Consider the following 13,379-nt stretch of genomic DNA (forward strand, 5'->3'; position numbering starts at 1 on the left):
TCAGCCATGACAAGCTCTTGAGAGCAGCTTGTGCCGCACAGGGCCAGCCGGCTTAGCCGCGGGAAGCAGCTGCCGCCTTTGGTGATGCCTGCTCAGGTGGCAAAGGCAGAGCCGAAGCTGAGAATGGGCGCTGTACGCAAGCGCAGGACACAGCGCAAGCAAGCTTGGGTGCCCTTGCGTCTGGCTGCCTGACTGGCTGAGAGTGAGCGCCGGCAGCAGCTCGCTGCCGAAGCGCGGCTGTCAGGGCCAGGTGATGAAGCATGCTGCTAAGCGCAGCCGGCAGCCGAGCAAAAGCAGATTCTTGTGCCTTGACAGCAGAGTGCTTGCGTTTGCAGGCTGAGTGGCAAACGGAGAGCGCAGAGTGTATGAGTGAGAGGGAGAGAGAAAAAATGAAAAAGACAGCACCTCCTGCTGGGGCAGTTGGGCAGAGGAGCAAAAGCCTACGGCACCTGGTATTCCCAGGCGGTCTCCCATCCAAGTACTAACCAGGCCTGAGCCTGCTTAGCTTCCGAGATCAGACGAGATCGGGCGTTTTCAGGTTAGTATGGCCGTAGGCACCAGTGCACCGCTCCTCTCCGCACTTAAGCGGCATGCAGCCACTCTCAGCTTGCTCCCACGCTGCTCCTCCTTTCTTACACTCCTCTGCCTTCGCCCCTTCACTCACATCCTACACTCTCCCCTCCCATTTTCACCTCTCCTCTCTCACCCGTCCTCCTCACCATCCACTGGCCACTCCGCTGCTTGCTGCTCACATCACTAGCCACCTCACAATCAGTGCTCCTACCGCACCCCCCCCCCACAGACAGAGACCACTCGCTGCCCAGGGCCCCACTGCGCTGGCCCTGACGGCCGCCGCAGCTCTGTTTCCTCTTTCTTCGCTTTTACTCTACCTTCTGCCTACCAGTGAAGAGATCGCACCCGCTCCAGCCTAGCTATTTAAGACGACCTCAGCTTAGGCAAGCCCGCCGGCCGATGGGATCACAGCTCCTTTTCTCCCCTTACTTCGGAAGGGATCTCAGAAACTTGTCAGACCGCCGGCACTAGATGCTGCGCTGAGAAACCGATCTGACAAATTTTATCGAGGACGCGAACAGCAATGGTCATGAGCGAGAGGCGCTGGACGCTGTCGACCGGCAGTCGAGCCAGGCCTTTGCAAAGGTCCCACATTATCAAGGAGGTTCTATCGCTTGATAAGGCATTCAGCGCTAGGTCCTGAATTGGATTGCACATTGCCTTGGCGGCACAAGACAGGCAACGGTACTTTCCTGCCTCTACATCTGTACGAACTTCGATCTCATTTGGATAGCGATTCGTCGAATGGTGGGTGTAAATGAGCGTCATTCATTCACTCCGATGTCTCATGCTCCTGCAGAGCGCAGAGAATAACAGCTGCGCACGGAAGAGATGGGCCGAAGGGCCTGCTCCTCTGCTGGAGCAATCTGTCAGCACAACTGGCTGCCGGCCAGCACCGCCACCCCTGTCCTACATTAGCCTGCCAGAGAGGTGCAACTGCGCCAAAAGTAGCGAGACCAAAGGACGCAACTTCTACAGAGTCATGCTCAGACCCAGTATGGCGATCGAATCCACCACCTTGGTCGCGGGAAGCAGCTGCCGCCTTTGGTGATGGCGGCTCAGGTGGCAAAGGCAGAGCCGAAGCTGAGAATGGGTGCTGTACGCAAGCGCAGGACACAGCGCAAGCAAGCTTGTGCCCTTGCATCTGCTTGCCTGCCTGCCTGTCTGAGAGTGAGAGCCGGCAGAAGCACACTGCCGAAGCGCGGCTGTCAGGGCCAGTTGATGAAGCATGCTGCTCAGCGCAGCCGGCAGCCCAGCAAAAGCAGATTCTTTTGCCTTGACAGCAGAGTGCTTGCGTTTGCAGGCTGAGTGGCAAACGGAGAGCGCAGCGTGTATGAGTGAGATGGAGAGAGAGAAAAAAGAAAAAGACAGTACCTCCTGGTGGGGCAATTGGGCAAAGGATCAAAAGCCTACGGCACCTGGTATTCCCAGGCGGTCTCCCATCCAAGTACTAACCAGGCCTGAGCCTGCTTAGCTTCCGAGATCAGACGAGATCGGGCGTTTTCAGGCTAGTATGGCCGTAGGCACCAGTGCACCGCTCCTCTCCGCACTTAAGCGGCATGCAGCCACTCTCAGCTTGCTCCCACGCTGCTCCTCCTTTCTTACACTCCTCTGCCTTCGCCCCTTCACTCACATCCTACACTCTCCCCTCCCATTTTCACCTCTCCTCTCTCACCCGTCCTCCTCACCATCCACTGGCCACTCCGCTGCTTGCTGCTCACATCACTAGCCACCACACAATCAGTGCTCGTACCGCACCCCCCCCCCACCCCCAACAGACACAGACCTCTCGCTGCCCAGGCCGCCACTGCGCTGGTCCTGACGGCTGCCGCATCTCTGCTTCCCCTTTCTTCGCGTTTACTCTACCTTCTGCCTACCAGTGAAGAGATCGCACCCGCTCCAGCCTAGCTATTTAAGACCACCTCAGCTTAGGCAAGCCCGCCGGCCGATGGGATCACAGCTCCTTTTCTCCCCTTACTTCGGAAGGGATCTCAGAAACTTGTCAGACCGCCGGCACGAGATGCTGCGGTGAGAAATCGATCTGACAAATTTAATCGAGGAGGCGAACAGGAATGGTCATGAGCGAGAGGCGCTGGACGCTGCCGACCGGCAGTCAAGCCAGGCCTTTGCAAAAGTCCCACCTATTCAAGGAGGTTCCTTCGCTTTATGAGGCATTCAGCGCCAGGTCCTAAATTGGATTTCACATCGCCTTGGCGGCACAAGACAGGCATTGGCAGTTTCGCGGCTCTGCGTCTGTACGAGATTCGATCTGATTGAAATCTATCAAATATTGAAAGGCCGAGATAGGAGGGATGTGCTGAGGATGTTTCCTACGGCAGTCATGTGCAGCAGCTGAGGCCACAGCCTCAGTCAGACGTCTCTTTGGAACAAAGTTGAGGAGTAGTTCGTTAAGGGAGGCTGGTGGATATGTGAAATTGTTTGCCACGGACGCCTAGCGATACAATGTCGGTGGGTACGTTTCAGGCGAACGTTGATGGGTTCTTGATCAGCAACGGCTTCAAATAGAGAGGGTGGGATAATTAACCGTCTCAAGGTGGGTGCAAAAGTGCCTCATTCATTCAGTCCCATGTCTCATGCTCCTGCAGGGCGGAGAGGATAACAGCTGCGCACGGACTAGATGGGCCGAGGGGCCTGCTCACACTGTCAGCGCAACTGCCTGCCGGCGAGCACAGCCACCCCTGCCAGAGAAGTGCAACTGCGCCAAAAGTGGCTGGACCAAAGGATAGTGGACGACGGAAGCAGCTTCTACAGAGTTATGCACAGACCCCAGGCCGGCTGAAGGGAATGCGTGGACAGTATGGGGATCGAACCCACGACCTTGGCGTTATTAGCACCACGCTCTGACCAACTGAGCTAACCGTCCTCGCCTGGGTGGGGCGCGGCTACCTATTGCCAGTCCGGCGGCCTGCACATGAACCGGCTGGTCCGACTCAGCCATGACAAGCTCTTGAGAGCAGCTTGTGCCGCACAGGGCCAGCCGGCTTAGCCGCGGGAAGCAGCTGCCGCCTTTGGTGATGCCTGCTCAGGTGGCAAAGGCAGAGCCGAAGCTGAGAATGGGCGCTGTACGCAAGCGCAGGACACAGCGCAAGCAAGCTTGGGTGCCCTTGCGTCTGGCTGCCTGACTGGCTGAGAGTGAGCGCCGGCAGCAGCTCGCTGCCGAAGCGCGGCTGTCAGGGCCAGGTGATGAAGCATGCTGCTAAGCGCAGCCGGCAGCCGAGCAAAAGCAGATTCTTGTGCCTTGACAGCAGAGTGCTTGCGTTTGCAGGCTGAGTGGCAAACGGAGAGCGCAGAGTGTATGAGTGAGAGGGAGAGAGAAAAAATGAAAAAGACAGCACCTCCTGCTGGGGCAGTTGGGCAGAGGAGCAAAAGCCTACGGCACCTGGTATTCCCAGGCGGTCTCCCATCCAAGTACTAACCAGGCCTGAGCCTGCTTAGCTTCCGAGATCAGACGAGATCGGGCGTTTTCAGGTTAGTATGGCCGTAGGCACCAGTGCACCGCTCCTCTCCGCACTTAAGCGGCATGCAGCCACTCTCAGCTTGCTCCCACGCTGCTCCTCCTTTCTTACACTCCTCTGCCTTCGCCCCTTCACTCACATCCTACACTCTCCCCTCCCATTTTCACCTCTCCTCTCTCACCCGTCCTCCTCACCATCCACTGGCCACTCCGCTGCTTGCTGCTCACATCACTAGCCACCTCACAATCAGTGCTCCTACCGCACCCCCCCCCCCCCCCACAGACAGAGACCACTCGCTGCCCAGGGCCCCACTGCGCTGGCCCTGACGGCCGCCGCAGCTCTGTTTCCTCTTTCTTCGCTTTTACTCTACCTTCTGCCTACCAGTGAAGAGATCGCACCCGCTCCAGCCTAGCTATTTAAGACCACCTCAGCTTAGGCAAGCCCGCCGGCCGATGGGATCACAGCTCCTTTTCTCCCCTTACTTCGGAAGGGATCTCAGAAACTTGTCAGACCGCCGGCACTAGATGCTGCGCTGAGAAACCGATCTGACAAATTTTATCGAGGACGCGAACAGCAATGGTCATGAGCGAGAGGCGCTGGACGCTGTCGACCGGCAGTCGAGCCAGGCCTTTGCAAAGGTCCCACATTATCAAGGAGGTTCTATCGCTTGATGAGGCATTCAGCGCTAGGTCCTGAATTGGATTGCACATTGCCTTGGCGGCACAAGACAGGCAACGGTACTTTCCTGCCTCTACATCTGTACGAACTTCGATCTCATTTGGATAGCGATTCGTCGAATGGTGGGTGTAAATGAGCGTCATTCATTCACTCCGATGTCTCATGCTCCTGCAGAGCGCAGAGAATAACAGCTGCGCACGGAAGAGATGGGCCGAAGGGCCTGCTCCTCTGCTGGAGCAATCTGTCAGCACAACTGGCTGCCGGCCAGCACCGCCACCCCTGTCCTACATTAGCCTGCCAGAGAGGTGCAACTGCGCCAAAAGTAGCGAGACCAAAGGACGCAACTTCTACAGAGTCATGCTCAGACCCAGTATGGCGATCGAATCCACCACCTTGGTCGCGGGAAGCAGCTGCCGCCTTTGGTGATGGCGGCTCAGGTGGCAAAGGCAGAGCCGAAGCTGAGAATGGGTGCTGTACGCAAGCGCAGGACACAGCGCAAGCAAGCTTGTGCCCTTGCATCTGCTTGCCTGCCTGCCTGTCTGAGAGTGAGAGCCGGCAGAAGCACACTGCCGAAGCGCGGCTGTCAGGGCCAGTTGATGAAGCATGCTGCTCAGCGCAGCCGGCAGCCCAGCAAAAGCAGATTCTTTTGCCTTGACAGCAGAGTGCTTGCGTTTGCAGGCTGAGTGGCAAACGGAGAGCGCAGCGTGTATGAGTGAGATGGAGAGAGAGAAAAAAGAAAAAGACAGTACCTCCTGGTGGGGCAATTGGGCAAAGGATCAAAAGCCTACGGCACCTGGTATTCCCAGGCGGTCTCCCATCCAAGTACTAACCAGGCCTGAGCCTGCTTAGCTTCCGAGATCAGACGAGATCGGGCGTTTTCAGGCTAGTATGGCCGTAGGCACCAGTGCACCGCTCCTCTCCGCACTTAAGCGGCATGCAGCCACTCTCAGCTTGCTCCCACGCTGCTCCTCCTTTCTTACACTCCTCTGCCTTCGCCCCTTCACTCACATCCTACACTCTCCCCTCCCATTTTCACCTCTCCTCTCTCACCCGTCCTCCTCACCATCCACTGGCCACTCCGCTGCTTGCTGCTCACATCACTAGCCACCACACAATCAGTGCTCGTACCGCACCCCCCCCCCACCCCCAACAGACACAGACCTCTCGCTGCCCAGGCCGCCACTGCGCTGGTCCTGACGGCTGCCGCATCTCTGCTTCCCCTTTCTTCGCGTTTACTCTACCTTCTGCCTACCAGTGAAGAGATCGCACCCGCTCCAGCCTAGCTATTTAAGACCACCTCAGCTTAGGCAAGCCCGCCGGCCGATGGGATCACAGCTCCTTTTCTCCCCTTACTTCGGAAGGGATCTCAGAAACTTGTCAGACCGCCGGCACGAGATGCTGCGGTGAGAAATCGATCTGACAAATTTAATCGAGGAGGCGAACAGGAATGGTCATGAGCGAGAGGCGCTGGACGCTGCCGACCGGCAGTCAAGCCAGGCCTTTGCAAAAGTCCCACCTATTCAAGGAGGTTCCTTCGCTTTATGAGGCATTCAGCGCCAGGTCCTAAATTGGATTTCACATCGCCTTGGCGGCACAAGACAGGCATTGGCAGTTTCGCGGCTCTGCGTCTGTACGAGATTCGATCTGATTGAAATCTATCAAATATTGAAAGGCCGAGATAGGAGGGATGTGCTGAGGATGTTTCCTACGGCAGTCATGTGCAGCAGCTGAGGCCACAGCCTCAGTCAGACGTCTCTTTGGAACAAAGTTGAGGAGTAGTTCGTTAAGGGAGGCTGGTGGATATGTGAAATTGTTTGCCACGGACGCCTAGCGATACAATGTCGGTGGGTACGTTTCAGGCGAACGTTGATGGGTTCTTGATCAGCAACGGCTTCAAATAGAGAGGGTGGGATAATTAACCGTCTCAAGGTGGGTGCAAAAGTGCCTCATTCATTCAGTCCCATGTCTCATGCTCCTGCAGGGCGGAGAGGATAACAGCTGCGCACGGACTAGATGGGCCGAGGGGCCTGCTCACACTGTCAGCGCAACTGCCTGCCGGCGAGCACAGCCACCCCTGCCAGAGAAGTGCAACTGCGCCAAAAGTGGCTGGACCAAAGGATAGTGGACGACGGAAGCAGCTTCTACAGAGTTATGCACAGACCCCGGGCCGGCTGAAGGGAATGCGTGGACAGTATGGGGATCGAACCCACGACCTTGGCGTTATTAGCACCACGCTCTGACCAACTGAGCTAACCGTCCTCGCCTGGGTGGGGCGCGGCTACCTATTGCCAGTCCGGCGGCCTGCACATGAACCGGCTGGTCCGACTCAGCCATGACAAGCTCTTGAGAGCAGCTTGTGCCGCACAGGGCCAGCCGGCTTAGCCGCGGGAAGCAGCTGCCGCCTTTGGTGATGCCTGCTCAGGTGGCAAAGGCAGAGCCGAAGCTGAGAATGGGCGCTGTACGCAAGCGCAGGACACAGCGCAAGCAAGCTTGGGTGCCCTTGCGTCTGGCTGCCTGACTGGCTGAGAGTGAGCGCCGGCAGCAGCTCGCTGCCGAAGCGCGGCTGTCAGGGCCAGGTGATGAAGCATGCTGCTAAGCGCAGCCGGCAGCCGAGCAAAAGCAGATTCTTGTGCCTTGACAGCAGAGTGCTTGCGTTTGCAGGCTGAGTGGCAAACGGAGAGCGCAGAGTGTATGAGTGAGAGGGAGAGAGAAAAAATGAAAAAGACAGCACCTCCTGCTGGGGCAGTTGGGCAGAGGAGCAAAAGCCTACGGCACCTGGTATTCCCAGGCGGTCTCCCATCCAAGTACTAACCAGGCCTGAGCCTGCTTAGCTTCCGAGATCAGACGAGATCGGGCGTTTTCAGGTTAGTATGGCCGTAGGCACCAGTGCACCGCTCCTCTCCGCACTTAAGCGGCATGCAGCCACTCTCAGCTTGCTCCCACGCTGCTCCTCCTTTCTTACACTCCTCTGCCTTCGCCCCTTCACTCACATCCTACACTCTCCCCTCCCATTTTCACCTCTCCTCTCTCACCCGTCCTCCTCACCATCCACTGGCCACTCCGCTGCTTGCTGCTCACATCACTAGCCACCTCACAATCAGTGCTCCTACCGCACCCCCCCCCCCCCACAGACAGAGACCACTCGCTGCCCAGGGCCCCACTGCGCTGGCCCTGACGGCCGCCGCAGCTCTGTTTCCTCTTTCTTCGCTTTTACTCTACCTTCTGCCTACCAGTGAAGAGATCGCACCCGCTCCAGCCTAGCTATTTAAGACCACCTCAGCTTAGGCAAGCCCGCCGGCCGATGGGATCACAGCTCCTTTTCTCCCCTTACTTCGGAAGGGATCTCAGAAACTTGTCAGACCGCCGGCACTAGATGCTGCGCTGAGAAACCGATCTGACAAATTTTATCGAGGACGCGAACAGCAATGGTCATGAGCGAGAGGCGCTGGACGCTGTCGACCGGCAGTCGAGCCAGGCCTTTGCAAAGGTCCCACATTATCAAGGAGGTTCTATCGCTTGATGAGGCATTCAGCGCTAGGTCCTGAATTGGATTGCACATTGCCTTGGCGGCACAAGACAGGCAACGGTACTTTCCTGCCTCTACATCTGTACGAACTTCGATCTCATTTGGATAGCGATTCGTCGAATGGTGGGTGTAAATGAGCGTCATTCATTCACTCCGATGTCTCATGCTCCTGCAGAGCGCAGAGAATAACAGCTGCGCACGGAAGAGATGGGCCGAAGGGCCTGCTCCTCTGCTGGAGCAATCTGTCAGCACAACTGGCTGCCGGCCAGCACCGCCACCCCTGTCCTACATTAGCCTGCCAGAGAGGTGCAACTGCGCCAAAAGTAGCGAGACCAAAGGACGCAACTTCTACAGAGTCATGCTCAGACCCAGTATGGCGATCGAATCCACCACCTTGGTCGCGGGAAGCAGCTGCCGCCTTTGGTGATGGCGGCTCAGGTGGCAAAGGCAGAGCCGAAGCTGAGAATGGGTGCTGTACGCAAGCGCAGGACACAGCGCAAGCAAGCTTGTGCCCTTGCATCTGCTTGCCTGCCTGCCTGTCTGAGAGTGAGAGCCGGCAGAAGCACACTGCCGAAGCGCGGCTGTCAGGGCCAGTTGATGAAGCATGCTGCTCAGCGCAGCCGGCAGCCCAGCAAAAGCAGATTCTTTTGCCTTGACAGCAGAGTGCTTGCGTTTGCAGGCTGAGTGGCAAACGGAGAGCGCAGCGTGTATGAGTGAGATGGAGAGAGAGAAAAAAGAAAAAGACAGTACCTCCTGGTGGGGCAATTGGGCAAAGGATCAAAAGCCTACGGCACCTGGTATTCCCAGGCGGTCTCCCATCCAAGTACTAACCAGGCCTGAGCCTGCTTAGCTTCCGAGATCAGACGAGATCGGGCGTTTTCAGGTTAGTATGGCCGTAGGCACCAGTGCACCGCTCCTCTCCGCACTTAAGCGGCATGCAGCCACTCTCAGCTTGCTCCCACGCTGCTCCTCCTTTCTTACACTCCTCTGCCTTCGCCCCTTCACTCACATCCTACACTCTCCCCTCCCATTTTCACCTCTCCTCTCTCACCCGTCCTCCTCACCATCCACTGGCCACTCCGCTGCTTGCTGCTCACATCACTAGCCACCTCACAATCAGTGCTCCTACCGCACCCCCCCCCCCCACAGACAGAGACCACTCGCTGCCCAGGGCCCCACTGCGCTGGCCCTGACGGCCGCCGCAGCTCTGTTTCCTCTTTCTTCGCTTTTACTCTACCTTCTGCCTACCAGTGAAGAGATCGCACCCGCTCCAGCCTAGCTATTTAAGACCACCTCAGCTTAGGCAAGCCCGCCGGCCGATGGGATCACAGCTCCTTTTCTCCCCTTACTTCGGAAGGGATCTCAGAAACTTGTCAGACCGCCGGCACTAGATGCTGCGCTGAGAAACCGATCTGACAAATTTTATCGAGGACGCGAACAGCAATGGTCATGAGCGAGAGGCGCTGGACGCTGTCGACCGGCAGTCGAGCCAGGCCTTTGCAAAGGTCCCACATTATCAAGGAGGTTCTATCGCTTGATGAGGCATTCAGCGCTAGGTCCTGAATTGGATTGCACATTGCCTTGGCGGCACAAGACAGGCAACGGTACTTTCCTGCCTCTACATCTGTACGAACTTCGATCTCATTTGGATAGCGATTCGTCGAATGGTGGGTGTAAATGAGCGTCATTCATTCACTCCGATGTCTCATGCTCCTGCAGAGCGCAGAGAATAACAGCTGCGCACGGAAGAGATGGGCCGAAGGGCCTGCTCCTCTGCTGGAGCAATCTGTCAGCACAACTGGCTGCCGGCCAGCACCGCCACCCCTGTCCTACATTAGCCTGCCAGAGAGGTGCAACTGCGCCAAAAGTAGCGAGACCAAAGGACGCAACTTCTACAGAGTCATGCTCAGACCCAGTATGGCGATCGAATCCACCACCTTGGTCGCGGGAAGCAGCTGCCGCCTTTGGTGATGGCGGCTCAGGTGGCAAAGGCAGAGCCGAAGCTGAGAATGGGTGCTGTACGCAAGCGCAGGACACAGCGCAAGCAAGCTTGTGCCCTTGCATCTGCTTGCCTGCCTGCCTGTCTGAGAGTGAGAGCCGGCAGAAGCACACTGCCGAAGCGCGGCTGTCAGGGCCAGTTGATGAAGCATGCTGCTCAGCGCAGCCGGCAGCCCAGCAAAAGCAGATTCTTTTGCCTTGACAGCAGAGTGCTTGCGTTTGCAGGCTGAGTGGCAAACGGAGAGCGCAGCGTGTATGAGTGAGATGGAGAGAGAGAAAAAAGAAAAAGACAGTACCTCCTGGTGGGGCAATTGGGCAAAGGATCAAAAGCCTACGGCACCTGGTATTCCCAGGCGGTCTCCCATCCAAGTACTAACCAGGCCTGAGCCTGCTTAGCTTCCGAGATCAGACGAGATCGGGCGTTTTCAGGCTAGTATGGCCGTAGGCACCAGTGCACCGCTCCTCTCCGCACTTAAGCGGCATGCAGCCACTCTCAGCTTGCTCCCACGCTGCTCCTCCTTTCTTACACTCCTCTGCCTTCGCCCCTTCACTCACATCCTACACTCTCCCCTCCCATTTTCACCTCTCCTCTCTCACCCGTCCTCCTCACCATCCACTGGCCACTCCGCTGCTTGCTGCTCACATCACTAGCCACCACACAATCAGTGCTCCTACCGCACCCCCCCCCCACCCCCAACAGACACAGACCTCTCGCTGCCCAGGCCGCCACTGCGCTGGTCCTGACGGCTGCCGCATCTCTGCTTCCCCTTTCTTCGCGTTTACTCTACCTTCTGCCTACCAGTGAAGAGATCGCACCCGCTCCAGCCTAGCTATTTAAGACCACCTCAGCTTAGGCAAGCCCGCCGGCCGATGGGATCACAGCTCCTTTTCTCCCCTTACTTCGGAAGGGATCTCAGAAACTTGTCAGACCGCCGGCACGAGATGCTGCGGTGAGAAATCGATCTGACAAATTTAATCGAGGAGGCGAACAGGAATGGTCATGAGCGAGAGGCGCTGGACGCTGCCGACCGGCAGTCAAGCCAGGCCTTTGCAAAAGTCCCACCTATTCAAGGAGGTTCCTTCGCTTTATGAGGCATTCAGCGCCAGGTCCTAAATTGGATTTCACATCGCCTTGGCGGCACAAGACAGGCATTGGCAGTTTCGCGGCTCTGCGTCTGTACGAGATTCGATCTGATTGAAATCTATCAAATATTGAAAGGCCGAGATAGGAGGGATGTGCTGAGGATGTTTCCTACGGCAGTCATGTGCAGCAGCTGAGGCCACAGCCTCAGTCAGACGTCTCTTTGGAACAAAGTTGAGGAGTAGTTCGTTAAGGGAGGCTGGTGGATATGTGAAATTGTTTGCCACGGACGCCTAGCGATACAATGTCGGTGGGTACGTTTCAGGCGAACGTTGATGGGTTCTTGATCAGCAACGGCTTCAAATAGAGAGGGTGGGATAATTAACCGTCTCAAGGTGGGTGCAAAAGTGCCTCATTCATTCAGTCCCATGTCTCATGCTCCTGCAGGGCGGAGAGGATAACAGCTGCGCACGGACTAGATGGGCCGAGGGGCCTGCTCACACTGTCAGCGCAACTGCCTGCCGGCGAGCACAGCCACCCCTGCCAGAGAAGTGCAACTGCGCCAAAAGTGGCTGGACCAAAGGATAGTGGACGACGGAAGCAGCTTCTACAGAGTCATGCACAGACCCCAGGCCGGCTGAAGGGAATGCGTGGACAGTATGGGGATCGAACCCACGACCTTGGCGTTATTAGCACCACGCTCTGACCAACTGAGCTAACCGTCCTCGCCTGGGTGGGGCGCGGCTACCTATTGCCAGTCCGGCGGCCTGCACATGAACCGGCTGGTCCGACTCAGCCATGACAAGCTCTTGAGAGCAGCTTGTGCCGCACAGGGCCAGCCGGCTTAGCCGCGGGAAGCAGCTGCCGTCTTTGGTGATGCCTGCTCAGGTGGCAAAGGCAGAGCCGAAGCTGAGAATGGGCGCTGTACGCAAGCGCAGGACACAGCGCAAGCAAGCTTGGGTGCCCTTGCGTCTGGCTGCCTGACTGGCTGAGAGTGAGCGCCGGCAGCAGCTCGCTGCCGAAGCGCGGCTGTCAGGGCCAGGTGATGAAGCATGCTGCTAAGCGCAGCCGGCAGCCGAGCAAAAGCAGATTCTTGTGCCTTGACAGCAGAGTGCTTGCGTTTGCAGGCTGAGTGGCAAACGGAGAGCGCAGAGTGTATGAGTGAGAGGGAGAGAGAAAAAATGAAAAAGACAGCACCTCCTGCTGGGGCAGTTGGGCAGAGGAGCAAAAGCCTACGGCACCTGGTATTCCCAGGCGGTCTCCCATCCAAGTACTAACCAGGCCTGAGCCTGCTTAGCTTCCGAGATCAGACGAGATCGGGCGTTTTCAGGTTAGTATGGCCGTAGGCACCAGTGCACCGCTCCTCTCCGCACTTAAGCGGCATGCAGCCACTCTCAGCTTGCTCCCACGCTGCTCCTCCTTTCTTACACTCCTCTGCCTTCGCCCCTTCACTCACATCCTACACTCTCCCCTCCCATTTTCACCTCTCCTCTCTCACCCGTCCTCCTCACCATCCACTGGCCACTCCGCTGCTTGCTGCTCACATCACTAGCCACCTCACAATCAGTGCTCCTACCGCACCCCCCCCCCCACAGACAGAGACCACTCGCTGCCCAGGGCCCCACTGCGCTGGCCCTGACGGGCGCCGCAGCTCTGTTTCCTCTTTCTTCGCTTTTACTCTACCTTCTGCCTACCAGTGAAGAGATCGCACCCGCTCCAGCCTAGCTATTTAAGACCACCTCAGCTTAGGCAAGCCCGCCGGCCGATGGGATCACAGCTCCTTTTCTCCCCTTACTTCGGAAGGGATCTCAGAAACTTGTCAGACCGCCGGCACTAGATGCTGCGCTGAGAAACCGATCTGACAAATTTTATCGAGGACGCGAACAGCAATGGTCATGAGCGAGAGGCGCTGGACGCTGTCGACCGGCAGTCGAGCCAGGCCTTTGCAAAGGTCCCACATTATCAAGGAGGTTCTATCGCTTGATGAGGCATTCAGCGCTAGGTCCTGAATTGGATTGCACATTGCCTTGGCGGCACAAGACAGGCA

General features: G+C 57.4%; 11 non-coding genes across 11 annotated transcripts; all 11 read right to left on the reverse strand.

The window, feature by feature from the left end:
- Nucleotides 1-437: 437 nt before the first annotated feature.
- LOC140193489 (5S ribosomal RNA) lies at nt 438-556 on the reverse strand. Its single transcript, XR_011884858.1, has one exon. It is a non-coding gene; the product is annotated as a 5S ribosomal RNA (ribosomal RNA).
- A 1,423-nt stretch (nt 557-1,979) lies between these two features.
- Nucleotides 1,980-2,098, reverse strand: LOC140193461 (5S ribosomal RNA). Its single transcript, XR_011884833.1, has one exon. It is a non-coding gene; the product is annotated as a 5S ribosomal RNA (ribosomal RNA).
- A 1,285-nt stretch (nt 2,099-3,383) lies between these two features.
- trnai-aau (transfer RNA isoleucine (anticodon AAU)) lies at nt 3,384-3,457 on the reverse strand. Its single transcript has one exon. It is a non-coding gene; the product is annotated as a tRNA-Ile (tRNA).
- A 504-nt stretch (nt 3,458-3,961) lies between these two features.
- LOC140193490 (5S ribosomal RNA) lies at nt 3,962-4,080 on the reverse strand. The gene has a single exon (XR_011884859.1). It is a non-coding gene; the product is annotated as a 5S ribosomal RNA (ribosomal RNA).
- Nucleotides 4,081-5,508: 1,428 nt separating this feature from the next.
- Nucleotides 5,509-5,627, reverse strand: LOC140193462 (5S ribosomal RNA). Its single transcript, XR_011884834.1, has one exon. It is a non-coding gene; the product is annotated as a 5S ribosomal RNA (ribosomal RNA).
- Nucleotides 5,628-6,912: 1,285 nt separating this feature from the next.
- On the reverse strand, nt 6,913-6,986 carry trnai-aau (transfer RNA isoleucine (anticodon AAU)). Its single transcript has one exon. It is a non-coding gene; the product is annotated as a tRNA-Ile (tRNA).
- A 504-nt stretch (nt 6,987-7,490) lies between these two features.
- On the reverse strand, nt 7,491-7,609 carry LOC140193491 (5S ribosomal RNA). Its single transcript, XR_011884860.1, has one exon. It is a non-coding gene; the product is annotated as a 5S ribosomal RNA (ribosomal RNA).
- A 1,426-nt stretch (nt 7,610-9,035) lies between these two features.
- LOC140193492 (5S ribosomal RNA) lies at nt 9,036-9,154 on the reverse strand. Its single transcript, XR_011884861.1, has one exon. It is a non-coding gene; the product is annotated as a 5S ribosomal RNA (ribosomal RNA).
- A 1,425-nt stretch (nt 9,155-10,579) lies between these two features.
- Nucleotides 10,580-10,698, reverse strand: LOC140193463 (5S ribosomal RNA). The gene has a single exon (XR_011884835.1). It is a non-coding gene; the product is annotated as a 5S ribosomal RNA (ribosomal RNA).
- A 1,285-nt stretch (nt 10,699-11,983) lies between these two features.
- On the reverse strand, nt 11,984-12,057 carry trnai-aau (transfer RNA isoleucine (anticodon AAU)). The gene has a single exon. It is a non-coding gene; the product is annotated as a tRNA-Ile (tRNA).
- Nucleotides 12,058-12,561: 504 nt separating this feature from the next.
- Nucleotides 12,562-12,680, reverse strand: LOC140193493 (5S ribosomal RNA). Its single transcript, XR_011884862.1, has one exon. It is a non-coding gene; the product is annotated as a 5S ribosomal RNA (ribosomal RNA).
- Between the last annotated feature and the right edge of the window lie 699 nt (nt 12,681-13,379).

Source organism: Mobula birostris, unplaced genomic scaffold (assembly GCF_030028105.1).
Source record: "Mobula birostris isolate sMobBir1 unplaced genomic scaffold, sMobBir1.hap1 scaffold_614, whole genome shotgun sequence".
Classification (NCBI taxonomy): Eukaryota; Metazoa; Chordata; class Chondrichthyes; order Myliobatiformes; family Myliobatidae; genus Mobula; species Mobula birostris.